Source organism: Pongo pygmaeus, chromosome 23, assembly GCF_028885625.2.
Source record: "Pongo pygmaeus isolate AG05252 chromosome 23, NHGRI_mPonPyg2-v2.0_pri, whole genome shotgun sequence".
In the NCBI taxonomy this organism is placed as follows: domain Eukaryota; kingdom Metazoa; phylum Chordata; class Mammalia; order Primates; family Hominidae; genus Pongo; species Pongo pygmaeus.
In genome coordinates, this window is record NC_085931.1 from 44,918,101 (window position 1) to 44,944,612 (window position 26,512).

At 43.8% G+C, this 26,512-nt stretch overlaps 1 protein-coding gene across 1 annotated transcript in view; it reads right to left on the minus strand.

Annotated features, from left to right (window-relative positions):
• The window catches only part of LARGE1 (LARGE xylosyl- and glucuronyltransferase 1), a 657,275-nt gene extending 655,673 nt beyond the window's left edge, over positions 1-1,602 (minus strand). The window contains exon 1 of the mRNA XM_054469723.2: positions 1,516-1,602. The gene's annotated coding sequence lies outside the window, so the exon portion shown is untranslated. The remainder of the gene's footprint in view (positions 1-1,515) is intronic.
• Between the last annotated feature and the right edge of the window lie 24,910 nt (positions 1,603-26,512).

A 26,512-nucleotide genomic window follows, 5' to 3' on the forward strand; every position in this document is an offset into this window, starting at 1 on the left:
GCTGGCCCCGCCGCCTCCGCGTGCCTAGAGCGCCGGACTCGCTCAGCAGCTGCAGTGACTGTGTGTCTGTGTCATGTCTGTGCAGCCGGGGGGGACCGCGAGCCGGGGCTGGGTTCCGAGCGGGGGCGGGGCCGGCGCCCGCCTCGACGCCCGCCCCCGACCCCGTGACCAAGCAGCCGGCCAATGGCAAGCGCCGCAGCCGCGCGGACCGAGAGTTCGCCCCCGCAAAGGCTCCGCCCCCCGGCGAGACTCCGCCCCGGTGCTTCTTCAGCTCGCTGGCAGGCAGGCGGAAGCAACACCCGGAGCCGGGATCCCGGGCCGGGTCGGGATGAAAGGGTGCAAGCTGGGAGCTCCCCGCCCTTCTTCCCCCAACCCCGGCCGCTCCCGGCCGCCTCGGGCTTGGCGTGCCTCGCGGAAAGAGGGGGAAGGGAAGCGGGACGGGCCCGCAGCTGCCGTGGTAGAGAGGCTCGCAGGCTTGCAGGACCATGCAGCCTGCTCCCCAAATTGCACAAAACAGCCGTCGTGAGAAGTAGGAAGTTTCCCCGCCTCGGGTCGCAGCTTCTCTCGGAGGTGGGCATGGTGTGGGGCAGCCGGAGTCTGTGAGGAGCCCCGCCGAAGGGCTCTGACGGCATCTTTCTGGGATCAGTATCCAAGAATCCTGTCCAAGGCTTCCTGTTCCTCGGAGGAAACTACATTTCTGTTTCCCCCACCCCAAACACACACCCCATGCACGCACAACACGCCCCTCCCCTGCTGATTTTATTCTCGCTCTTTCCCTCTTGGCATAAGAACCCGGCGCGCGACATCCCTTGAATGGACTTCCAGCCTCCCAGTTCTAGGGACGAGGGTGGGGGTGCCGAGAGTCCTCCCGAACCACAAGAGGAGTGGGTGAAATGGGTCGGGGCGCAGGAGCGGGGGTGTGAGAATGGATGGAAGGAGGATGCCCTCGAGAGAAGACCCAGAGGAGGCGAAAGCAGAGAGGCAGGGAGAGAAAGAGGACGCCGAGAGCTGCACAACTCCGACTCGGAGACCGGAGCTCCGGGCGCGCGATCCAGCTCCCGGGTTTTTCCGCAGCTCGGTCCCAGGGCTTCTGGGGTCCCCTTCCCCCCGGGTCTCCACCTCTCCCCAGCCGGGCGGGCCGCCGGGTCTTTGCCTTCCCTCTGCGCGCCTCTCCGCGCTCCAGGACTCGGGCGAGGCAGCGGGAAGCCCACCCTAGTTCTTGGAAGGGGCAGGGGAAGGATGGGCTGGGGAGGGGGCGCGCGGGAAAAGGCCGCCGAGCTGACCCCACTCCTCGAGGTCGGGCGCGGGGGTGGGGGGTGAGGCGGCAAGGGCTTCCGAGGCTTGGCCCCTGCTCGGCTCCGGACCTGGCTCCCGCCTGGGTAACCACACTCTCGGCCTTTGGCTTGACCGAGCTGGGACCCTTCTCCCATCCCCCTTCCCTCTAGCCTCGTGAAACAACGACCCCCACCAGCAGCAGCAGCGCCCGCTTTGCCCCGTCTCCAGAGCGCTGTTTACCTAATCTCAGCGGCTGACCGAGCCCAGCAGAATGCGAAAGGGAGGCAGCGGTGGTACAGCAGCGTCCCCGGCGAAGAAGTAAAAGACGTTTGCTTTGGAGCTTCGGGATAAGTTAACTGCGAAGCTGGGGTCCTGCTGTCTTATCTCTGCGGGGATGAGCCTCACCGTGCACGTTGCAGGCATAGCAGATTCTATCTGTTTTTGATGCCATTACGGTGTCGGAGATATTATATGAAAAAATAGTATCTAATATCCTAGAGACCATTAAAGTGTCAAAGTTTAATGCCAAGTCTTCTAGCTCGAAGACTGCTCAGTTCTTCCTCTGACGTGCAGCTCTGCTCTAGAACGCGCTGAAAACAAGGGGATCATTTTTATTTTTTTGCCGCCCGAATGTCCTTCCTTCCTACTCTCTTCCTCCTCTCTCACCCCCACCCCCTCCCCGGAACCGGGTAAAGTTAAAGTAAGAATTTGTACTTTCTTTTTACGTTTTGCTTTGCTTCACTTCATTAGTGGTGTAAAATGCATTATTACAGCACATTAGCATATTAATAAAGGTAACGTGACTGAGGAAAGGAAAAGACCTGAAATTTACAAGCGAAGGAGAAATAATTGAATAACATCAGAAACTAGAAGATAAGCTTGCGGGAAAGAAACATCTCCATTATAATTACTCAAGTGTAGTACATTCTCTAGATGGAATCTAAGAAAGAAAAATGTGACCATGGTGTGGGAGCTAGCAATGTTCACGCTGGTCAGTAAGGCACGTTGAAGACATAATGCCTTATTAGTGGATTTCACAAAATGTACTTGCATTGGTCAATAAGCACCTTAAATGTGGAAAAGCTTTGTTTTATCAAATCAAGGTTGCAAGTGCCTGCAGTCAGTGGCATAGCTAATGCTCTAAATGATATTGTTGTCAGACTGAAATATGCCACATACTGAGCCTTCTGGTTAGTACATCAAGCCCCACGTTTAAAGTATTACGTTGGAAAATTATAAAGCTCCTCAACTCCCCAGTCCAAGCAACTAAATATATATATATACATATACATGGAAGCCCTGAAGTAGGATGTAGTTACTAGGAATTACAGCCGTTTGACACAAACCGAGATACAGATTAGTCTTAAAAGGGTTTCCGCTACGATGTAGTATGAGAGGGCAGAATAAAATATGTAAGGTGATGTATCTGTTATTTGTAAAGAATGAGCGCAGCTTTTGCTGAGAACTGAAAAATGAAAAAAAAAATGAGCTATCTAAACCAACTATTACCTATTTGTCTCCACACACTTATTGTACCTGTCACTGAAGAGATTCGGAAAGGTCTCTATTTTTTATTAGGGTCATGGAGACCGAATCCTAAGAAACCTGAGGTCTTAAAACAGCCACTAGGGGGCCCCAAAGGTATCTCAAAGAGGAAGCCAGGAAACACTCTCACCTCCGTTTTTCTGTGTGCCTGATATTAGGAACTGGGGAATCTAAAGGCACGTTAAGAACACAGTGCACTGTAGTCCCAGCACTTTGGGAGGCTGAGGCGGGCGGATCACATGAAGTCAGAAGTTAGAGACCAGCCTGGCCAACATGGCGAAACCCCGACTCTACTAAAAATGGTAAAATTTTCCGGGCGTGTTGGTGGGTGCCTGTAATCCCAGCTACTCAGGAGGCTGAGGCAGGAGAATTGCTTGAACCGGGGAGGCGGAGGTTGCAGTGAGCCGAGATCGCACTCCAGCCTGGGCGACAAGAGCGAAACTCTATCTCAAAACAAACAAACAAACAAAAACATAGTGCAAAGTTTGGAGGCAAATCTAGTTTTATGTAATAAATGACCTGAGTCCAATTTTGACTCCTAAGTCAATTTAGTTTCTCAACTCTTTTCTCACCTCCAAGAAAGGAAATATTGTATCCTTGAGAGGAGGGTTACCTAATATACTCTTAACTGTCTCAAAGTCAGCACAATTCTGTTTGCCATTCCAAATAGGACGTTCTTTCAAAGATTTGAGGACTGTTTTCTGAATGTTTTGCACATTCTTCAAGAGACTGAATTCTCACAAAGAGGATTTTTAAAAGATTAAGCAACCTGTACAGCAGGGCACCCACCTGCCAACTTAACTGAAGTCAAGCCAGCCACAGGGGCACTAGCATTAGAGCTGAGTCCTGAAGGCCTCTGCTAGGCCAGACATTTATTCTTTAGTGCTGGGTTCTGGTGAAATGGTGGTGTTGATGTTGGGAGGAAGGAGTGGTTCCTGCAGCAGGGGTGAGGAGACAGGGTATAGTGGGAATAGCAGCCAGTGGTAGTGGAGGGGTGATTTCTCCAAGGGCTACTTAGCCAGTATGGAAGGATTGCAGTATCTTAATTAATGTTATATTTGTCAAAACATCTAAATGTCGGGTCTGATCCTACAGAAAGCTGCCTAAAATTTTTAACTAGCAATCAAATTTTCTCATGGCTTCCACATCCTTAGCAGTCACATAGTATTTTTTCCATATCTTACCAGTAGGTAAAGTTAAGATGTCCTTTATGAGGGTCAAGGATCAAACAGCACTCAGATAGCACAGGTTTGAAAAAGCCTAGTTTTCCTTAAACCAATGCTAGATAAATATCTGCCAAAGATGCTCTGTCCCGACACACTTCAAGCAAAAATTTAAGCACAGGGCGTGAAACATTGCTCTTTTATTTAGGCCAATAATTAAAAGACATTGCTGAGCAAAACAAATGCCTCCATCAGGGCTAAGCAAAGAAGAAGTCACCTGTTAGGTAAAGAATGAAAAATCATTGCAAAAGCCACCAAATTAACACTAATGGAAGTGTGATTTGAACATAATTTAAGTAAAAACAAGCAAGTCCAGAATGGAGACATGAGACAGGGAATGGGGATAAAGTCTTTCTTTGTGGAATGAAAACTATTTTATGCTGACATCATCATATTAATTAACAGGAGAGATACAGGTATTCTCAAAATAGCATTATTAACCTCCAGAAGACTTGCCCCTGCAAAGTTGAGAGCCAGCTAATTAGAACAAATTTGGCTATAGATAGAGAATCCCATTGTCTTCAGGAGAGAGGGTTTATTCACTCGCCAGCTGGGAAAGTCCATCAGAGTAGGACTCTGTCAGGTATTGGCTCTGTGACCACCTTATGATAAAATGGTGAACTGGGGAGCCAAAGCCCTTCTAGAGACGGAAAGGAAAAAATCAGTGCCAAAGAGGTCAACTCAAAGGACAAAGGGAGCTTTTCTTCTCAAGGAAAGGGGAGCTCAGGCTAGTGGGCCATAAGATCCTCAAGACAAAAATGAAAACAAAAAATTTAAACATTGGTAAAAGCACCAGAGTCCTGAAATGAAAGATTATGACATATACCTTTTGGAGCTCTTTAGTGTGAAGCCCTGTTTAAAGGGTGTGTTTTTATCAGTTTCTGTTTTCTCCTCCCTCTGTTTAAAAGAGCTATGAGGCAGAACATCTCAAAGTTTACTGTGTAGCCAGATCACCTGGGGAATCTTGTTAAAATGCAGATCCTGGTTATGTAGGTTTAGGGTGAGGTCTGAGACTCTGCTTTTCTTTTGTTTTTTTGGGGGGGGAGGGGTTTGTTTGTTTGTTTTGTGACGGGGTCTCGCTCTGTTGCCCGGGCTGGAGTGCAGTGGCACAATCTTGGCTCACTGCAACCTCCACCTCCCAGGTTTAAGCGATTCTCCTGCTTCAGCCTCTTGAGTAGCTGGGATTACAGGCACCTGCCACCACGCCCAGCTAATTTTTGTATTTTTAGTATAGTCGGGGTTTCGCCATGTTGGCCAGGCTGGTCTCTAACTCCTGACCTCAGGTGATCCGCCTGCCTCGGCCTCCCAAAGTGCTGGGATTATAGGCGTGAGCCACTGCTCCTGGCGAGACTCTGCTTTTCTAAAAATCTGCCATTCGTGGACCACGCTTTGAGTAGCAAGAATGTAGAAGACATTTGTTGGTAGTCGACAACATCCTTCCCTCTCTTTCCTCTTCCCAAGAGTATTTCCTTGGTCAGGATTCTTCAAAACCCTGAGACAAGGAGTTTGGGGCAAGAAGCTTATTTGGGAGGTGATTCCAGGAAACAGAGTGCTGCGATTTGGGTATTTCCTGAAGTTCACATGTTGAAAGGTAATCACCAATGTGATTGTATTCAGAGATGGAGCCTTTAGGTGGTGATTAAATAATGAGGGCAGGGATTAGGGCCCTTATAAAAGGGCTTGAGGGAGTGGGTTTGTGTTCTTCCATTTTTCTGTCATGTGAAGATACAGCAGGAAGGCCCTTGCCAGACACCAAACGCCAGTGCCATAATCTTGGACTTCCCAGCCACCGAAAATGTAAAAAATAAATTTTTGTTCTTTATAAATTACCAGTCTTAGGTATTTTGTTATAGCAGCACAAATGGACTAAGATAGAGTGAAGGTGTGGGGAAACAAAATAGGTAAGGAAAGAAGGCTAAGGAAAGGTGAATTAATAAGTGATCAACATGTGCTCAGTTCTGAGAGGATGCTCAGAGAGATTGTGCAGAATAGCACTGCCCAAAAGAACTTTCTGTGCAATGGCATGACCTATCTGCACTGTCCAATATGGTAGCCACTAGCCACATGCAATTGTTGTGTACTTGAAATGAGGCCACTGTGACTGAGAACTGAATGTTTCATTTTATCTGTTGTCAATTAATTTAAATTGTAATAACCACATGTGTTGGCTTATTGTGTTGGACACTACAAATGTAGAACATAACTTAAGAACCACCTCACTAGGTCAAGAAACCTAAAGAAATATTTATCCATCAAACTCCGTCATCTGTTGAGGGTGGTTCCTGGGAATTGATAACACCTGAGACTTCACTTGTGCTTCCATGGCCAGAGAGTAACCTCAGCAGAGAGTTGCAGGTGCTTAAGGTCGGAAGTCTTTAGTGTATATGGAAACTGCCCATCAAAGGTGGAGGTGATCACCAGGGTGAGCCTAGGGGATATGACCAAGGCATTGAGAGCATTTGCTAAAAGAATCCTGGTTTTATTTTGATTCTTATTCTCATTTCCAGGAGCAGATCCTGAATAGCATAAGCTAATCAATATATTCCATGCCACTGACCACTATCATTGGTTCAAAGCTGAGTAGATAACCTAGGCTGGTCCAGTCAGGGTGAATCTCACAACTCTTATGTGTATGCTGGATCACTAAAAGTGTGTTTTTACCTTCTGGACCAATGTGATGTACAGATACAAAGCTTAGTATTTCTGCAGTCATTTTGCCACTACAGAGGATAAAGCTGACACTGAGGATAACAGAGCACAGAGAGACAGAAAACCCAATCCATATCAGTTAGCGATGCTTTGAGCTGCAAATAACAGAAATACCCAGCTAACCTTAAATAATAATGATCTCACGTAATGATAAATCTCAAGGAAAGTAAGTCCAGGTTTGGTGGAACCGCTCAACAATTTCATCAAGGACTCAAGATCTTCTAGTCTTGATATTCTGCCTCCTCAGCATATTAGCATTCCATGTTTCCTCATGATCACAAGATGGCTGTGAGAGCTCCAGATATTGTGTTCCCAAACCAGCATCCAAACTGAGGCAGGATAGTCAAGGAAGTAACCATGTCCTCGGGATGCAGCAACTGTACTAATTGCACCATCAAGACAGTAAGCCCCAGCATTCATACTGTAGTCAAGCCCACTCAAGCAAAGCTATCTCCCATTGGGAATTTCCCCTGTGCAAAATGCATGTGCATTTTTATTTTACCTGTCCTCAGACTGACCCTTTGCTCATTGTAATGATAAAAAAAAAAAAGCACCCCTGAGTGGATATTTAAGATGCTAATGAGACATGCAACGTATGAACAAGCATGTACAGCTACTGTGCATGGGCTTCTAGAGGACCACCCAGAACATGCTTACTAGTAACACCTCTCCCCCACCCCGTTATGAATAATCATATAAGACTCCCATAAAGGGAGTCTCCCTAGTGCCAGTCTTTGCTGTCTCATCCTTAGGAGCAGCCTGCCCTGAATCTTTTCTCAGGGTGTACTGTGTATTCTGCACCTAGCTTTCATAGTATTCTTCCTCCTTTGCAATAAATTGCTCTATGCTGCATCTCCTTTGCTGTGTGTCTCTTGTTTAAATTCTTTTAAACTAAGAAGACAAGAACTGAGGTTTCACAACATCCATTAACAAAAGCAGGGGGGTAAAAAGCATGTAGAAAGAGGCTTCCCTTTTATTAGTAGACTTCTCCTTGTGATTGACTTCAGTTTGTCATGAATCGCCACCTAGAAATGGAACATTTTTGGATTTTGTTAGCAAAGGAGGAGAAGTGGCTCTTGGGTACCAACTAACTACCTGCTCTAGGACCCTTGCTGATATCATTAAGTCACTGAATGAAACCAACCCTGACATTTGTCCTGACTCCAAGCTCCTTGTTTATGTGAGCCAAAAAAATCTACCTATTGTGTAAATTTTAATTGAGTCTTCTCTTACTTGAACATCCTAACCGATACAGGTAATAAAGACTGACTGCCAAAAGATTTAGACTCAGCAATTCTCATCCACCCTATTCCTGGATGCAATTATAGCCAATGCTGGAAGGGTACAAGGGGCTCCCTTTCCTCCAGAGTGAAATTCAGTTTGGAAATTATTTGCTCTTCTCTAATGGTGTGAACAGAGGCCTAGATGTCCCACATGCATCATTGTATTAAGAGGGGGAGCTTTTAGTAGGTGATTAAGTCATGACGGCAGGGATTAGGGCCCTTATAAAAGAGCATGAGGGAGTGGGTTTGCTTTCTTCCACTTTTTTGTGGAAGAAAGAAAGTTCCCATCCTCCACCCAACACTCATCACATATGGTTGTTCTGCTCAGCCACACCTTCCTTTTGCCTGGGGGAATGGGTATCATTCTAATTTCCTATTGCATCTGCAATCAAATCCTAAGACCCCACCTGTTTGGTTGGTCCTTCTGAAACCCCACTTGCGCGGTTGGTCCTTTAACCATCCTTGCCTCTGCCATGTAGTTTCTGCTAGTATTTCTATCGTGGGACCTGGAGTCTGCTTCCAGAACCCTTGCTTTAACCTTGGTAGATCTATGCTCTGGCAAGAATCTGACCTGAGAAATGCTGATGATTTAAAGTTCCTGTAACAGGTCCTTTATTCACCTTGGCACTTGGAGCTTCGGCTTTGATTTTTCTATGCTTGGACTTGAGTGTACTGTGCTCACAGAATTAGGGGATTTGGATTGATGACCTCTGTGAGAAGAGGGCATGTAATTGTGTCCCAGTTAAACTCCCAGATCCAAGCCTCAAATTGGTTTTCTCTCTCTTGGGAGGTTAAAGAATGTCTGGATGCCAGGGAGGGGCTGTGTCTGGCAGTGTTTTATCCAGTCCTGCTAGAAAGTGAGGAGTTTCTTATATTAAACCGTATTTTAAAAGAATTTCTAACTTAAAAAGATTGTAAATGGAACCTGAGTATTTAGGAGTGGAAACTGAGTGATTATGTGGCCCATGATTTATTGGGTAGCTGCTATTCACATGCTCAAGTGCTATGCATTCTACGGGGTGAGAGTAGTGGGGAAAGTATACTGCAAGAAATGTGGATATGGTTCCTATACTTGAGAATCTCCAGATCCAATTAATGGAACAAAGCATTTACTTTGATGAGTTAAATGACTTTGCAAGTATTAGATAAATGGAAGAGCTGTCACTGAGTAATCATGAAAGATGCATTGAGGACAACCAGTGCCGTCAATCTGGAAGAGCAAGGCTACCATGGTCCATCTTGTCTTCGGAAGACTTCTAAAAGGAGGAGGCCCTTGTTGGACCTTAAAGATTTGTCAAGATTTGGCCATCTGTAAAGGGAAGAAGTTTCAGGCTTTGAGAAACAGCAAGGATGTTAAGCAGAAGGTGCGATTGCTATGGTAAAGCATTTGTTTAAGAGATCAGAGACTGAAAAGCTAAGTTAGATCCAGGATTAGTTGAAAATACATCCTTGCTTTGTGTCAGTTACTATGCTGACCATTGAAGATTTTAAGAAACATAAGGACAGTTCTTGTTCTTTTAGTGGCTCACGGTCAAGTAGATAGAGATAAAACACTAAAAGGTAATAAGTTAAATTCTTAACTATTCATAAGCTTCATGTACTGTTTTTCCTCAGTCACCAATCCCTGTCCAACCTACCCTCAGAATATCCTTCAAATCCATTCCCTCTGCTTCATCCAAACTGTTACTGTTTTAACTCAGACCCTATCTCTCACCTGGAATCTCACAAAACCCACCTGTCTATCATCAGCCTCCTAATATAGCCTTCCTCCCACCCCCACACTCTGGTCCCCCCAGTTCCTAAGTGCTAACCAAATTGCCCCCACAGAGTAAATCTGGGCATATTTCTTACTTTTTTTTTTTTTTTTTTGAGACGGAGTCTCGCTCTGTCCCCCAGGCTGGAGTGCAGTGGCACGATCTCGGCTCACTGCAAGGTCCGCCTCCCGGGTTCACGCCATTATCCTGCCTCAGCCTCCCAAGTAGCTGGGACTACAGGTGCCCACCACCACTCCCGGCTAATTTTTTGTATTTTTAGTAGAGACGGGGTTTCACCATGTTAGCCAGGATGGCCTCAATCTCCCGATCTCGTGATCTGCGTGCCTCGGGCCTCCCAAAGTGCTGGGATTACAGGCGTGAGCCACTGTGCCCAGCCTTCTTACTTCCATTTACTTATTCTAGTTCCTTTCAAAAAATATCAGTAATTCTTGTTTGACTTACCTATGTGAGGATCTGGGATACTAGCCCCAGACTGTGGTTAGGGTAGCATTCAAGAGGTAAGGATAAGATTTCTCCGTGGGCTCCAGAAAGTACAACCAAGAGAGAACCCAAAGTCTAGAGCGTCCCTTAAAAGCCTCAAATGAAATATGACCCCTGAAGTACTAATTTGAGTTGAATAGAAAGGAAGAAATCAGGGACAATGTAAAAAATTAGAATAATGATTACCATGGAGTTGCAATTTGCAACTAGCACTATTCAAAACACCTTCCTGCATTAGCTCATTTAATTATAGTAAGCCCTGTGAGGTGTTAACAGTTACTATTACTGTCACCATCATGGCCACTTACAGATTAGACAACTAGGACCTAAAGCTGTCAGATAACTTACCAAAGATAACACAGTAACAGTAGACCTGGAATCCAAACACAGGCAGTTTATTTCTAGATGCGTGCTCTTAACCACCATGCCACCTTGCCTCTATAAAGTGTCAGTACTTAAAAAAAAGGAGATCAGAATAAAAGGTAAGACATGAAGTTGGAGGGACAGCTCTGAGCCACTAGAAGCAAAACTGCAGGGGCTTTCTGAAGGTTGTTCGCAATCTTTTTTTTTTTTTTTTTTTTTTTTGAGATGGAGTCTTGCTCTGTTGCCCAGGCTGGAGTGTAGTGGCGTGATCTCGGCTCACTGCAACCTCTGCCTCCCAGGTTCAAGCAATTCTCCTACCTCAGCCTCCCGAGTAGCTGGGATTACAGGCATGCGCCACCATGCCTGGCTAATTTTTTTGTATTTTTTAATAGAGATGGGGTTTCACCATGCTGGCCAAGCTGGTCTCGAACTCCTGATCTCGTGATCCTCCCGCCTTAACCTCCCAAAGTGCTAGGATTACAGGTGTAAGCCACCGTGCCCAGCTGATTGTTAGCAATCTGGTTTTTTTTTTGTTTTTTTGTTTTTTTGGGTTTTTTTTGAGATGGAGTCTCACTTTGTTGCCTGGGCTGGAGAGTGGCATGATCTTGGCTCACTGCAACCTCTGCCTCCCAGGTTCAAGCAATTTCTCCTACCTCAGCCTCCCAAGTAGCTGGGATTACACACATGTGCCACCATGCCTGGCTAAGTTTTTGTATTTTTTTAGTAGAGATGGAGTTTCACCGTGCTGGCCAGGCTGGCCTTGAACTCCTGACCTCGTGATCTGCCCGCCTTGGCCTCCCAAAGTGCTGGGATTACAGGTGTGAGCCACAGCGCCCGGCTGGTTGTTCACAGTCTTAACTAAAGAGCTGGGGAGGGAGGGGATAAAGATTCAGGATAGTGCCTTCTATTTATTTTTTGTCTGTATGTGCCATCTAATATTAAGTGTCATTCACTATCTCATTATTTTCAACCCAAATCATTGATAAATGCCTTCTAAGAGGGTGACCCTGGTTCATCTTCCATATTACTGACTTACATTTCCATATGTTCAATTCTGCTCTTTACGGCTTCATTGTAGACTTTAATTTTTCCATTTCTGTTTCATTTTTCATTCTCCTTACAATCCTTATTTATGTCACCAGTCTCCCTTTTAATTTCATTTTCTTTGTCTTGACATCTTGGCCTTTCTGCTACAGTTTTATCGATGTTAAGCACATTCTAAAGCATTACTTTATTTCCCATAGTAAATCATTTGGAGACAATTTCTCTTTCTTTAAGTCTTTAAGATATTCCCTTTCCTTCCCTTTCTCTTATTGTGCAGTGTTTTCCACTGACTTAGTGTGGTTGGTGCTTTCTTCTCATTTATCCTCAAGTAAGAATAAATCCATCTACACCCAGTGTTTACTAATACCCTAGGTTGATGGATTTCCCATCGCCCAATTCTCAGAGTAGTAGTTTTGAACTATTTTTCAGCTCTACAGCTAGACAAAAGGTTGATATGCACAAATAGCTCCTGGCTGAAAGTCCCCTCCCTGGCTGACTCACATCTTATGTGGCTTTGCTGAATCAAAACTAAAAAAACTTCTCTTTCTCTTCCAGCTGGCTCCCTGATACTCTGAACAAGTGGAGTGTGCAAAACTACAATTCCCAGCTCTTCCTCTCACTGTGTGTCCCTATTCTGCTTTTCCTGTGGTGTCTAGACCTTTCAGAGTCTGGTGAGTCAATACCTAGAGTTTCTCAAATAGATGGCAGGTGGTTGGAGTTCTGTTGAAGGGCCCATCTATGAAGTCCAGGCTCCTGCAGTTTCTACAGGCCAAATAAAGGTAGCTCATGACAAAGCTTCTCCATCTCCACCCATAGCTGTGTAGTTGAAAATAAAAACTCGGTAAAGACAGGTAAAGTCCATGCTGAAAACTGGTGGAAAAGGTCTCTAATGGAGACATCAGAGTTGATGAACATTAATTCATTCAACCGGGATTAGTTGAGGGCCTACCGTTCTAGACTGGTGCTAGTAATCAACAGAACAGACATGTTCTTTGTCTCACAGAAGGTATTCTCTAGTTGGACAGACAAACATTAAGCAAATGAACACAAATATATACATAATTATTAAGTGGAGCAAATGCCACAAAGAAAATGAGAGAGGTACTATGGGACATAACCAAAGTTAGAGTTCAAGACAGTCTTTCTGACAGTGTGGCAATCTCCCAAGAATCTAGAACCAGAAATGCCATTTGACCCAGCAATCACATTACTGGGTATATACCCAAAGGATTATAAATCATTCTACTCTAAAGACTCATGCACACATATGTTTATTGCAGCACTATTTACAGTAGCAAAGACTTGGGACTAATTCAAATGCCCATCAATGACTGATTGGAAAAAGAAAATGTGAGACATATACACCATGGAATACTATGCAACCATGAAAAAAGAATTAGATCATGTCCTTTGTGGGGACATGGATGAAGCTGGAAGCCATCATTCTCAGCAAACTAACACAGGAACAGAAAACCAAACACCGCATATTCTCACTCATAAGCGGGAGTTGAACAACAGGAACACGTGGTCACAGGGAGAAGAACAACACACACCGGTGCCTGACTGGGGGCAAGGGGAGAGTGAGCATTAGGACAAATACTTAATGCCTGCAGGGATTAAAACCTCAATAATGGGTTGATAGGTTCAGCAAAGCACCACGGCACATGTATACCTAGGTAACAAACCTGCACATTCTGCACGTGTATCCTGGAACTTAAAGTAAAATAATTTAAAAAAAGACAGTCTTTCTGAGGAAGGGACATTAAGGCTGAGTTATAAAGTAGGAGTAATGGGCCGGGAGCAGTGGCTCACACCTGTAATCTTAGCACTTTGGGAGGCCGAGGCGGGTGGATTGCCTGAGCTCAGGGGTTCAAGGCCAGCCTGGGCAACACAGTGAAACCCATCTCTACTAAAATACAAAAAATTAGCCAGGCGTGGCAGCATGTGCCTGTAATCCCAGCTACTTGGGAGGCTGAGACAGGAGAATTGCTTGAACCTGGGAGGCAGAGGTTGCAGTGAGCCGAGATCGTTCCATTACAGTCCAGCCTGGGCGACAGAGGAAGACTCCATCTCAAAAACAAAAATTAAAAAATTAAAAATAAATAAATAAATAAACAAAGTAGGAGTTATTCAGATAATTAGTGAGTTTAAAAAGTGTTCCAGGTAGGAGGTATAGCATGTGCAAAGCAATGAGGCAGGAGGACTTGGCATGTCCAAACAACTCAACAAAGCTCAGTATAGCTGGAGCTTAGTGAGTAGGAGGGAGAGTCTTGAAGAGAAGAATACTACATGAACAGCTATTGAGGGTATTTAGGGGAATCAAAAGAGATGAATAAATGGATTGCCAAGTAGCAGTGTGGTCCCACTGAAAACTCAGGCTTGAGTTACCTTGAGCTTCCAATTCTCCTGCCTCAGCCTCCCGAGCAACTGGGACTACAGGTGCACACCACGACGTCCAACTAATTTTTGTATTTTTAGTAGAGACAGGGTTTCACTAATTCACTTAGCATGAATTAATGCTGATCCAAGTCAGCACAGTTCTGGAATCTTCTCCAACAATATTCTGTCACTCTGTCTTACAGTTTTGCCTCTGCTAGGACGAGCAGGAAACCCAGCTCAAACTTTTGTCATGCTCTCAACTGCATCTCTCTAATTCTCACTGCAATACAGACTTGACCTCCTCATGTAGCCTAATCTTAAACTCTATTCTGGAAACAACCTGTCTTCAACAGGGAGGTTACCTGAAAACTGTCAGTGATTCTTTGACTCAAAACTGAATTGGTTTATGCTATTCTCTCTCACCCCACCCCCTTCTACCTCCCTCCCAGTGGGAATAGGATGGCATTTTAATAATCATGGATTTGGCCGGGCGTGGTGGCTCATGCCTGTAATCCCAGCACTTTGGGAGGCCAAGGAGGGTGGATCACGAGGTCAGGAGTTTGAGACAAGCCTGGCCAAGATGGTGAAACACCGTCTCAACTAAAAATACAAAAACTAGCCGGGCTTGGTGGCGCATGCCTGTAGTCCCAGTTACTTGGGAGGCTGAGGCAGGAGAATCGCTTGAACCCGGGAGGCGGAGGTTGCAGTGAACCAAGATCATACCACTGCACTCCAGCCTGGGTGGCAGAGCGAGACTCCATCTCAAAAATAATAATAATAATCATGGATTTGCTGGGACTACTTCCTATCAGCTGCTTGGCTCCAAGCTTCCATTTTAGAGAGCTCGTGGCCCATCCCAGCTTCCCTTTAGAATAAAATTTATCATCTTATTTTATAAACCACTGGCTCTTTTTTTTTGGTTCAAGCATCCACCTTGACTTCTCATTCAGGAAAGCCCCTGTTACATGGATAGCATTTACATATGGCATCTTTAATCCTTCCAACCAAATGTCTGGAGGTGTTTCTCAGTGTTAACTTAATCTTCTCCACTTGCACCAAAAACTAATTTCCTATTCTTTAGACCTTGGTAGAAACCAGACCATCTGGTCACCACCCTCCATGTGGAGGCAATATTCAAGTTACAAAAAATAATTAAATCACCCTGTTCGACCTTCCTTTTTCCAGACTGATTTAAATCCCTGAAATCATTTTTTTCCCTTTAGGTCACATATTTAGGCCCTATGTACTTAAAGGGCTTTCAAGAGTAAATCTTATTATTTACCAGAGTAAAAGCTTTCCAGAAATAATAACAACCACAAGGACAACCATACCTTGCAACTTGATGGCATTTAACTTTTTTTCCCAGTGCTGTTTTTTTTTTTTTTTGGCAAGTACATCATCTTCTTTTGTTCACTTAATGACTGTGAATTAGGGAAGGTAGATGTTATTTTCTCTGGGAAAAACAATAAAACTCAGCCCAGAGTTACTCCAGTAGAGGAATAGGATCCAGTTGGACCCATGTAAGGCTTCGACCTCATCACTATAGCCTCCCTCAGAGCCTCAGCTGACGTGCTTCTCTGTGGACTGCCTCCACATTTAATCAAAGGTCACCCAAGGATAATAATAGCCAACCTTTCTTGAGCGTTTAATGTATGTCAGACACTGCACCCCCTGAGTGCTTTATATGCATCTTATTTTTCCACTGTTATGACGAAGGAGATGGCTCTATTATTAGACAAGTAAGATGAAGCTCAAGGAGGTTAAAGGACTTGCTCTGGATCATCACAGCTCAAACAGCAGAAGCTTCAGTCCCTGTGTGCTTAGATAGAAGGCTTTACTGCCCCAAGAATCAACTGAATGGACCTCTCCTCTGTGTTCATTGTGGAATCCTTGGTGAGGGCATTGTCTGTCACCTTCTGGAATGTTCTTATATAATACCTCCTTTCAGAAAATTCTTTCTATAGGTACAACATGCTTTCTTGGAGGAAAAAGTTTCCTTTTGTTAACATTGTGGTTTTTGTTTTGTGTTTTGTTTTGTTTCGTTTTGTTTGAGACAGAGTCTCACTCTGTCGCCAGGCTGGAGTGCAGTGGCGGGATCTACCTCCGCCTCTCGGGTTCAAGCGATTCTCCTGCCTCAGCCTCCCGAGTAGCTGGGATTACAGGTGCCTGCCACCATGCCCGGCTAATTTTTTGTATTTTTAGTAGAAACAGGGTTTCGCCCTGTTGAACAGGCTGGTCTTGAACTCCTGACCTCAAGTGATCCACCCGCCTCGGTCTCCCAAAGTGCTGGGATTACAGGCGTGAGCTACCGTGCCTGGACTGTTTTGTGTTTTTATTAGTACTTTCAGTGAATAAAAAAGTGTGTCATAGTGGAAAATAACAAGAGTTAGGAATTCGTTCTGGCTTAGAATGCTTGCTGGGAATCGAAAATTGATGGATTTAGTTGCTGCTCTGTCACCTGCATGCTTGTGTAACTTTACACAAGTTGCTTTATCTCTTTGAGCCTTGATTAATTTAATTTCTAAAGTGACAAAGTCATAGCAAATTTAAGGATTGCTATAAGTGCTGGAGATAATACATGTGAGAATACTATTATAGTCTTAGCGTGTCATTTCTCTGGGGTCAGGGGACTACCCAAGGTTGGAATACCCTTTTTTTTTTTCTCCTTTGTGTGTGTGTGTGTGTGTGTGTGTTGTGCTGCTGGAGTGCAGTGGCATGATCACAACTCACTGCATCCTCGACCTCTCAGGTTGAAGTGATCCTCCCACCTCTGCCTCCAGAGTACCTGGGACCACAGAGGCATGCCACCACACCCAGCTAATTTAAAAGAAAAAAAAAATTGTAGAGACAGGATTTCGCCATGTTGCCCAGGCTGGTCTTGAACTCCTGAGCTGAAGTGAATTGCCCACCTTGGCCTCCCAAAGTGTTGGTATTACAAGTGTGAGTCACTGCACTCAGCCAGAATATCATTCTTATTCAGGATGAAATTCTCATTACTTTGGTCTTAGTGGGAAGTAGGGTCCCAATTTCTTTCTTTCTTTTTTTTTTTTTTTTTTTTTTTTGAGATGGAGTCTTGCTCTGTCACCAGGCTGGAGTTCAGTGGCGCAATCTCGACTTACTGCAACCTCTGCCTCCAGCGTTCAAGCAATTCTCCTGCCTCAGCCTCCCAAGTAGCTGGGACTACAGGCACACGCCACTACACCCAGCTAATTTTTGTATTTTTAGTAAAGATGGGGTTTCACCATGTTGGTCAGGCTGGTCTCGAACTCCTGACCTCATGATCTGCCCGCCTCGGCCTCCCAAAGTGCTGGGATTACAGGCGTGAGCCACCGCGCCCAGCCCAGGGTCCCAATTTCTGATGTGGAAACTGAAGTAGAGTACACATCACCAGCCAGGGGCTCCTGACTTTGATCAAAACAAACTGATTCTGGATGACTAAGCTGAAGAAAGCTAACTTACATCATTGGGAGGGATGAAAAAAGAAACTCAAGAGCCTAGGAACAAAGCCTGAAACCATGCTGGGGAGCTGGCCTGCTGAGGAAACTGCTGTGCTGCCCCTGAGTACTAGAGTTTGCACCCGTTAGGAACTCAATATCTTGCTACAGCTTCGATGCCACTTCTGCATGACAAACTCAACCTTGAATCTAGCAACCCCACAAAATGGGTGCTCCACACAGAGGGTTCCTTGTGTAGTTCCCTGCTGATGGGTGAAGCTGAGGTCACATGTCTGGGTCAAAGCTGCAAAGGTACCTGGAGGAGAGATTTTTCAAATTTCTACCTGGGGAAGATGGGACCCATTGGGGCAGGATGGACTACTTAGAGATTACGAGATGTTCAAAGGGTCCTGAGCAGCCAGAACACATGGATAATAGATATGCAAATGTCTATCATGGGGCAGAGATTCCTCTCTCCACATGCTTGCAAGGAGAGCACGAGCATGTGACCTAGGCTGAACCAATCAAATGTCCCTTTTGAGGAAGCAAAACAAACATACAGGGCCATACAGAGTTTGTTTCTGGTGGACAGAGAAGAATCAAAAATCTGTGGCAGCAGCAGTGACTCTCGAGAGATGACAGCACCTACAGTAGCACCCTAACCAGATTCTCTCTGAGAGACACGGCCTTGATTGTGGTTTTTGTGTCTTCGCTTTCTTTAATGCTGCATTTGTTTTGAGCTTTAATTTCAATTCCTTCCATATATTCTGTGAGCTATACAATAACCTTCCAATAAAATAATTTTCTGTCTGATGTTTGCAACCAAGAACACTCATTGGTACATAAATTGCCACTAGTGAGTAGGTTACAGACAATGGTAGACTATTAGGAGAAAGGGAATAATCTGCAATCATTTCTAGCCTAATTGGGGTTGTGAGAATCTGGCAGACTAAGGTATATGGTGGTCTGACAGTTAATTAAATCAATGCATCTGATCCCCTCAAAGGCATAGTGAGTGTTTGCTGTCATAGAACAATCTAAAGGATGTTATTGAAATAGTCTGAGATACTTTGTTTAAATAAGAAATCTAACAGAGTGAAAATGTTTATTTAATTTTCTTACATCCATGCATGTAGTATAAACAGAGAAGTACTAATAAAACCCTTCTGGTTCATCAAAGAAACTTCACAAGTACTTGTAGCCTTTATAAAAATGAGGATATCACTCTACATATTATATTCAGGCATCAAATAATTAAAATAACAGACAATTGCAGCTTTTTTTCTTTAGGTTAAAGATAACTTTTCCAGACCACTAAAACCATCTCATGTCTGAGAGTTTTACAAGACTCCTTTGTTGAGAAAATGTACTTACATGTATGGCATCCTCACACAAAATCATATCTGCTTTTCTGTAGCTGAAGGGAAAGAGTGAACATTTATCTCCTTATTTTTCTTGAGATTTCTTTCATCAGAGGTTAGAAGGTACAGCTTTAAGCTTAGTAATTAAATCACATTGTTAGCTGTGATTTAATTGTTAGCTATTTACATTGTAAACAGGTTGAGAAGCTTTAAAACTTAAAATATGGAAAAGACAAAGCAGAAAGGGAATGGTATGTGTCGTGTTTGTGTCATGTTTTGTATCTACAAGAGCATGAGGAATTCATGGACTATGGGTGACAACATAAAGAGATGAAATGACATCCTCAAATCTCTAAAATGTTGGCTCAGAACTCAGAAACCAGGAACTTTGAATGACTGTAGTTAAATAATCTCCTATCTACTACAGCTGAAAACCAAAAGCAAAGTTTGATTCTCTTGATTGCCAATGCAATGTCTGTTGAATTCATGGCATCACCAAATGTCTTTTAACTAGGTTATTGTATAAACTAGGTTATTGTTGACAAAATAGCAGGCCCTCAAGAGTTGGAATAGGGATATATGAGAGGATTCAGAGCACTGGACACTCCCAGCCCTCAGTAATTCTCCCACTTACAATTAAGTGAAGCAGCTCTTCCTCTTCATGTTTGATGAGGCTCTTTTTCTCTTGCTTGAAGGTATTAAAACTCTCTTGCCTAAGGCCATTATCTTTGAAAAAGAAGCTTGTTCTATTTATGTGCTCCATGCCTATAAATAAACTCATATGCTAGCATGCTCTGAGCTGGGAGTTCAATTAAAAACCATAGTCTTAGTGAAAAAGGATCAGTTGCAAGATAATTTTGATCAGGGCACACATTCTTTAGACTCAGTCCAGTGTACTAGCTCAAACAACTGCAAGTCATTCTAATTGATGGCTTGGTTGGTTGACTAAAATGTATATACACGCACACACACACACACACACACACACACACACACACACACACACACACACACACACACACACACGCGCAAGACTGGGCCCCAAATGATTTTGAAGACACAAATAAATTACATCCAACCCTTGCTCAGATTCCAAGTATACTTACGCCTTTTACTCTGCTGCCATTCCACATCTATGATATCATGGGATTTTCCAGTAACAGAAGAGGAAACCTTTGAGTTAGGTGTGCAGTGAGTCTGCCCTGTGTACATAACCTAAGATCTAGCACTGTGGTGGCGCTCACGGGTGGTCTTGCAGGAGAGTGAAGGAGCACCATCTCACCATAGGCAGTGTTTCAAACAGAACATTTCATAGCTCATTTTCAGTTGTAAAAGGATAGCTGCATGGGTATTATGTTAGTGGAGAGCAATCTCTTAAAGTCTTTTTTTTTTTTTTTTAATATAGGAAGAAGGGTTATGGACCTCAGTGACCATTTATTTATCTGTTAGACTACCCAGCACCTGAATATCATTCTTTTTTCTTTCTGGCTCAGAATTCTTTAAGGATAATGTCTCAGAATGTACAATATATAAATTCTTTTTAAATATATATTTTATTTTATTTTTCTTTAAGTTCTGGGATACAAGTGCTGAATGTGGGGATTTGTTACGTAGGTATACATGTGCCTTGGTGGTTTGCTGCACCTATCAACCCGTCATCTAGGTTTTAAGCTCTGCGTGCATTAGGTATTTATCCTAATGCTCTCCCTTCCCTTTCTCCCCACCTGCAAACAGGCCCCAATGTATATGTTTATTGCAGCACTGTTTATAATAGCGAAGACATGGAATCAACCCAAATGCCCATCAAAGATAGACTGGATAAAGAAAATGTGGCACATATACACCATGGAGTATTATGCAGCTATAAAAAAGAATGAGTTCATGTCCTTTGTGGGGACATGGATGAAGCTGGAAAATATCATTCTTACTATGGTGAAATTCTCTTTTGGAATGACCTTGGTGAGATACAACTCCACCTTCAATAAGGAAGCTGAGGAAGGGCAGAAGTTCCCTTTCTCTGGCAGCTAAGACATGGTACACTCAATAGAGGCTGACCAACTGAAAGCCACAGAGTCCCAGGGAGGTGCATGCAGTGGTTCAGATGTGGTTGTGTCCTAAACAGACTAACTATAAGATACGTCCTTCCCTGTGGTCTCAGATTCCTGGGCCCTGTTATTTCCTGCCAGTTTTCAGTATGGAGTTTACCAGCCTTTCTTTTCCAAAATGTCCTTTTCTGCTCTGCTTAACCAGAAACGGTTTCTGTTGTTTGTAACCCTAAACCCTGCACATTAGAAGTCTCACTGTATGATGCTTGCCACGTAATAGATGACCAATAAATAATGACTATTGTTTTTCTTGTTAACCTTTATGATTTTATTAACTAATCTCCAAAGCCCTCTGTCTCATTCTATCAAGTACAATCATTGTTAACTTGTATTAGAATGATCTTTCCATCTACTTTATCATTTTAGTTGTCTTTTTGTAGAAGCCTTCATGCTCTTCTTTGTCAGTTTGTGATACTAGCAAAATTGGAGGTTTCGGGACTATTCAGAAACAGCTAGTGATCTCACTGATATTTTGGCTACAGATTTTGGCCAGATGGTATAAGCCGATCTACCTTTAGCTATAACATTCAGAAATTCTACTTAAAAATTTAAAAATGATTTTGATTAAGACTTTAAAGAGTAATATATATTTTACATTATATATTTTATTTTCTATGTGAAGAGTGTGTACTTAGTTAACTCATGAAAGCTAACTCAGAAGAGTTGTGATTGATCTAAAAGTACAAAATATTATTGGTAAAGGTGGGAGATAAATGACTATCACTTAAATTGTGGTAAACAAGAACCAGATTTGAAAACTTTAGTGGTCATCATGGAAAACACTGTTGAGCCAAGTGCCTAATACAATGATACTTCCCCCTAAAAAAGCTTCAAAAAGCTGCAGTCGGGCCTCATCAGACATGCGGCTGTCACACAGCACAGTTTCTGGCTGAGACAGAAATACATTCTCTCTTGGGGTTTTAAAGGGCAAAGCACAGATTTTTGATTGTGAGTCTTTATTTTTATATTTTATTTTTTTTTTGGAGAGACGGAGTCTGTCTCTGTCGCCCAGGCTGGAGTGCAATGGCGATCTTTGCTCACTGCAACCTCCGCCTCCTGGGTTCAAGCAATTCTCCTGCCTCAGCCTCCAGCCTCCCGAGTAGCTGGGATTACAGGCATGCACCACCGCGCCCAGCTAATTTTTGTATTTTTAGTAGAGACAGGGTTTCGCCGTGTTGGCCAGGCTGGTTTTGAACTCCTGACCTCTGGTGATCCACCCACCTCTGCCTCCTAAAGTGCTGGGATTACAGGCATGAGCCACCGTGCCTGGCCATGAGTCTTTATTTCTTAATCTCCCTTCTAGCCCTTCCTGCATCTCAGGAATGCCTTAACTATTTATCTGGGCTCCTTTTTCATTAACCTCTTCCTACTGTATTTCCCAAGGAATCAGTTAGGAAAAAGAAAAGCAGGGCTTTTATTGTTGTGGTTGTTTCATTTGTTTGGGGTTTATTTTTATGAAGGTTTTAAACATTTTACTGTCCAGCCTCACTAAATTTGTAGTGTAACAGACGCTTCCAGCCAGTGGGTCACAGGAGGAGTTTGGAGCTTCCATTGTCCACAGAAAGTTTTTGATTAGTTGCCAGAAATGTATATCCAGCAGGAAATAGCCCCAGGCAGTGTTTCCAAAACTGTTCCTTTATCAATCTTAGCACAGAAAACCAGGCCTTTGTTAAATATTTTTTAATAAAACACTCTTAGTTGGCGGGGCACGGTGGCTCACGCCTGTAATCCCAGCACTTTGGGAGGCCGAGGCGGGTGGATCACAAGGTCGAGAAATCAAGACCATCCTGACCAACATGGTGAAACCTCGTCTCTACTAAAAATACAAAAATTAGCTGGGTGTGGTGGCGCATGCCTGCAGTCCCAGCTACTTGGGAAGCTGAGGCAGGAGAATCGCTTGAACCCAGGAGGCGGAGGTTGCAGTGAGCCGAGATCGTGCCACCGCACTCCAGCCTGGTGACAGAGCGAGGCTCCATCTCAAAAAAAAAAAAAAAAACAAAAAAGCAAAAAAAAAACACTCTTAGTCTACTCAATATACTTTTGCACTGGATAAAGGTCCCAGGAGGCCTGATTATTCTCTACTCTTTAAAGCAAAGCAACCAGTTTGCCTACTGCTCACGTGCTGGCCAGGCGGTAATTCTGCCATACACACTGTGTCCATTGCCCACTGCCAAGGCCATTTGCCCTCATCCTTGCTGGCAAAGTCTCAAGCTTCGCTATCTACCAAAATCTGCCATGTAAATCTACATCTCCCCTGCCGGACACTGGTTTAGAAATGTGACTTAGTTCTGGCCAATGAGATGTGAGAAATATGCTGAAGCTTTGGGATATAGTTTTCACTACTGACAAAAAAAGACAGTGGAAGAGATAGGCTCTTTCCTTCCTTTGGACATTGCAGTGTTTGCATGCAATGCGTGGAATGGCAGCAGCCATCTCGTGAGCATAGTTTCACCAAGGACAAAGGTGATAAAGCTAGCACCGTGGTACAGTTGAAAATTAGAAGAGGCTGGGCGCAGTGGCTCAAGCCTGTAATCCCAGCACTTTGGGAGGCCGAAGTGGGCAGATCACAAGGTCAGGAGTTCGAGACCAGCCTGACCAACATGGTGAAACCCTGTCTCTACTAAAAATACAAAAATTAGCCAGGCGTGGTGGTGCACTCCTGTAATCCCAGCTACTCAGGAGGCTGAGGCAGGAGAATCGCTTCAACCCAGGAGGCGGAGGTTGCCATGATCAGAGATCGCACCACTGCACTCCAGCCTGGGCGACAGAGTGAGATTCTCTCTCAAAAAAACAAAACAACAACAACAAAAAACAAACAAACAAAAAAAGAAAATTAGAAGAAATATGGGTCCGTGATGATGTCACTGGACCTTGAATTAATCAACTCTGAAGCCACTCGCCTCCAGGATGCTCGTAATTTGAAATTTTAAAATTTCCTTAACTGTTTAGATTGAGTGGGTCCATGTTTTCTGTTACTTGTAGCTGAACGCATTCTCATACATGTATCTCAAGAGCCATTCACCTAGGTCCTCCAATCGCCCAATAATTGTAATGATCAATTTTATGGTTTTCAAACTCTACTATGTATAAAAGTGTTTATTTTTGATAGCTCTCTGTGGTCACCTGCCTAATGCTCAAGAATTACCAGCTGATAAAATGGAACACCCATCATCAAAGTCCTAACTGGAGAGATGCAGAGGAATTAAGTCCTAGAAATAGAAACAGCAACAAACACTTATATATGTTTACTATGTTCCAGGTACTATTATTCTAGGTGCTTTGTATCATATGTTTTGAGAAGTTTTCCCTGTTAAGAGATAAACAGAGAAGTAGCTTGAGGGTCAGGGAAGGTTTTTAGCAATAGTACTCATAGGATTTTCCTGGCACCAGCCCAACACCCTCAAAATTTAAGAGTATGTCTGTCGGCCGGGCGTGGTGGCTCACTCTTGTAATCCCAGCACTTTGGGAGGCCGAGGCGGGCAGATCACCTGAGGTCAGGAGTTCGAGATCAGCTTCGCCAAAATGGCAAAACCCTGTCTCTACTAAAAGTATAAAAAAATTAGCCAGGTGTGGTGGCATGCACCTGTAGTCCCAGCTGCTTGGGAGGCTGAGGCAAGAGGATCACTTGAACCGGGAGGTGGAAGTTGCAGTGAGCCGAGATCATGCCATTGCGCTCCAGCCTGGGTGACAAGAGCCAGACTCAGTCTTAAAAAAAAAAAGGGTATGTCAGTCTTCAGCCCTTGGATCATCTACTCCAAGCAAAACTGTGTTCTAAAAGCCAGGCCCTTAATCCAAACTCATGTTATAGTTGCCAAAAGACACAACAGAGAATCAGTGGTGTCTGAGGGCTGAAGTGTAGGCATAGAAGAGAAAAATCTTCCTTGGTTAAGCCTTATTAAGATGACAATCATTCCGCACCAGTGGAAGATAATCCAAATCATTCTGAATTTAAAGTTCATTGAGAGAAATTGCCCATCAAGTGCTTAATTTTGGCACTATCCATTTATTATATCTGGGGAGGGGACTTGATCTGATGTACCTATTTACCACTTAGGCAGCAAATCAGGTCTCTGCTGTAAGAGTGGGCAGTTCACATATGTTTGCCTTCTTGAGAAGTTTAGAAACACTTGTTGGTCCTTGGTATCTCTAGTTCTCCTGCCAGTTACTCTTCCACCCAGTCCAGTAAAGTTTCTGGTGTTGTTACTCCCAGGAAAATGACTCTCGCTAAGGTTGCCACTGACCTCCACCTGTCTGGACTCAGTTCTTATTTTTGACTTCTTCAGTAGGAAGGGTGTTTGCGTTACTTAAGTATACTTGGTTCCCAGCCTAGCGTCTGACACATACTAGGTACTCAATAAATATTTAAGAATGAATGAATGAGTGCATGCTCTAGGTCACACGATGTGTTGGGGGCAGAATCCGGTCTGTAATTCAGAGTCCAGAATTCTTGCTATTAAAACATAGTTTGACAGAGCTTTACACAGTAAGGCTGAGGTGTATAATTTTTACATTTTTGAAATAATGGAACCAAAAGAATGGTTTTGCTTCCTTGCTTTGATCAACAACGAAATCCGGCAGTACATTAAGTCTAGGAGTCACCTCCCCTTTTCAAATGTTTTCCTCAACAAATTTCACTGCCTAGCAAGCAGGTGCATGATGGAACATTTTCAGAAAATTCATCACACAGACTTCAGTTTTGTTTTAGTTTCCACGCCCTCCCTCAACTCTCCCAGTAATGCTCTGAAAGAACAATTAAGCCCTGCATTTTTGACGAGGGGGGCAGGAAAAAAATCTGCTTTTAAAAGCTCTGTTATCTATCATGTAAACTGCCAGCGAATTATTACAGTGTACCAAATAGCCAAAAGTGGTGAGTATTCTCTGTAGAGATCGTGTCAACATTCAAGAGCTGGGCCAAGAGAAACCAGCTGGGAAATCCTGCTGCTTAAACCAAAGACAAGCTATGAAGTCCACATAACTTCCGAATTTACCACTTATGCAGCAAATCGGGATTTTAGTTTTGGGGTTTTTTTTTTTGGCACAAAACCTTATGAATTCCAGATAGAAGTAAAGGCAGTTGATTTCATAGCTTCTTTTGAAAGGAATGGCCTCATGTCATTGCCAATCTTTATGGGAAAGACAAGTGTTAGCTTATTCTAGAGAATAACTGTGCTTGGCTAATAATCCTCTCTCTCTCTCTCTCTCTCTCTTTAAATGGAGACCCCATGGAAGTGGTATTTACTCATTGCATCTAGAGGCAGAGTAGCTGGAGAGGGTTTCTGAATGTCAGTCAAAGTCATTGCTTGGAACGAAGGTCTGAATATTAGGCCCTCAAGATGGACCAAGGCTGTTAGCTAGAAAATGGATAACGGGATTGGAAGTCTGGGGAATTGGGACCAGGTGGGAATGCAATTTGCTGAGTGGTCCTGGGAAAGAGGGTCAGACCAGGTGACACTGGGTATTTGAAGTCCAGGTTTATGAATCAGAGAGACAGGCTCTTGCAGGGCTGAACACCAATGGCCTTTTGCACCTTGAAATG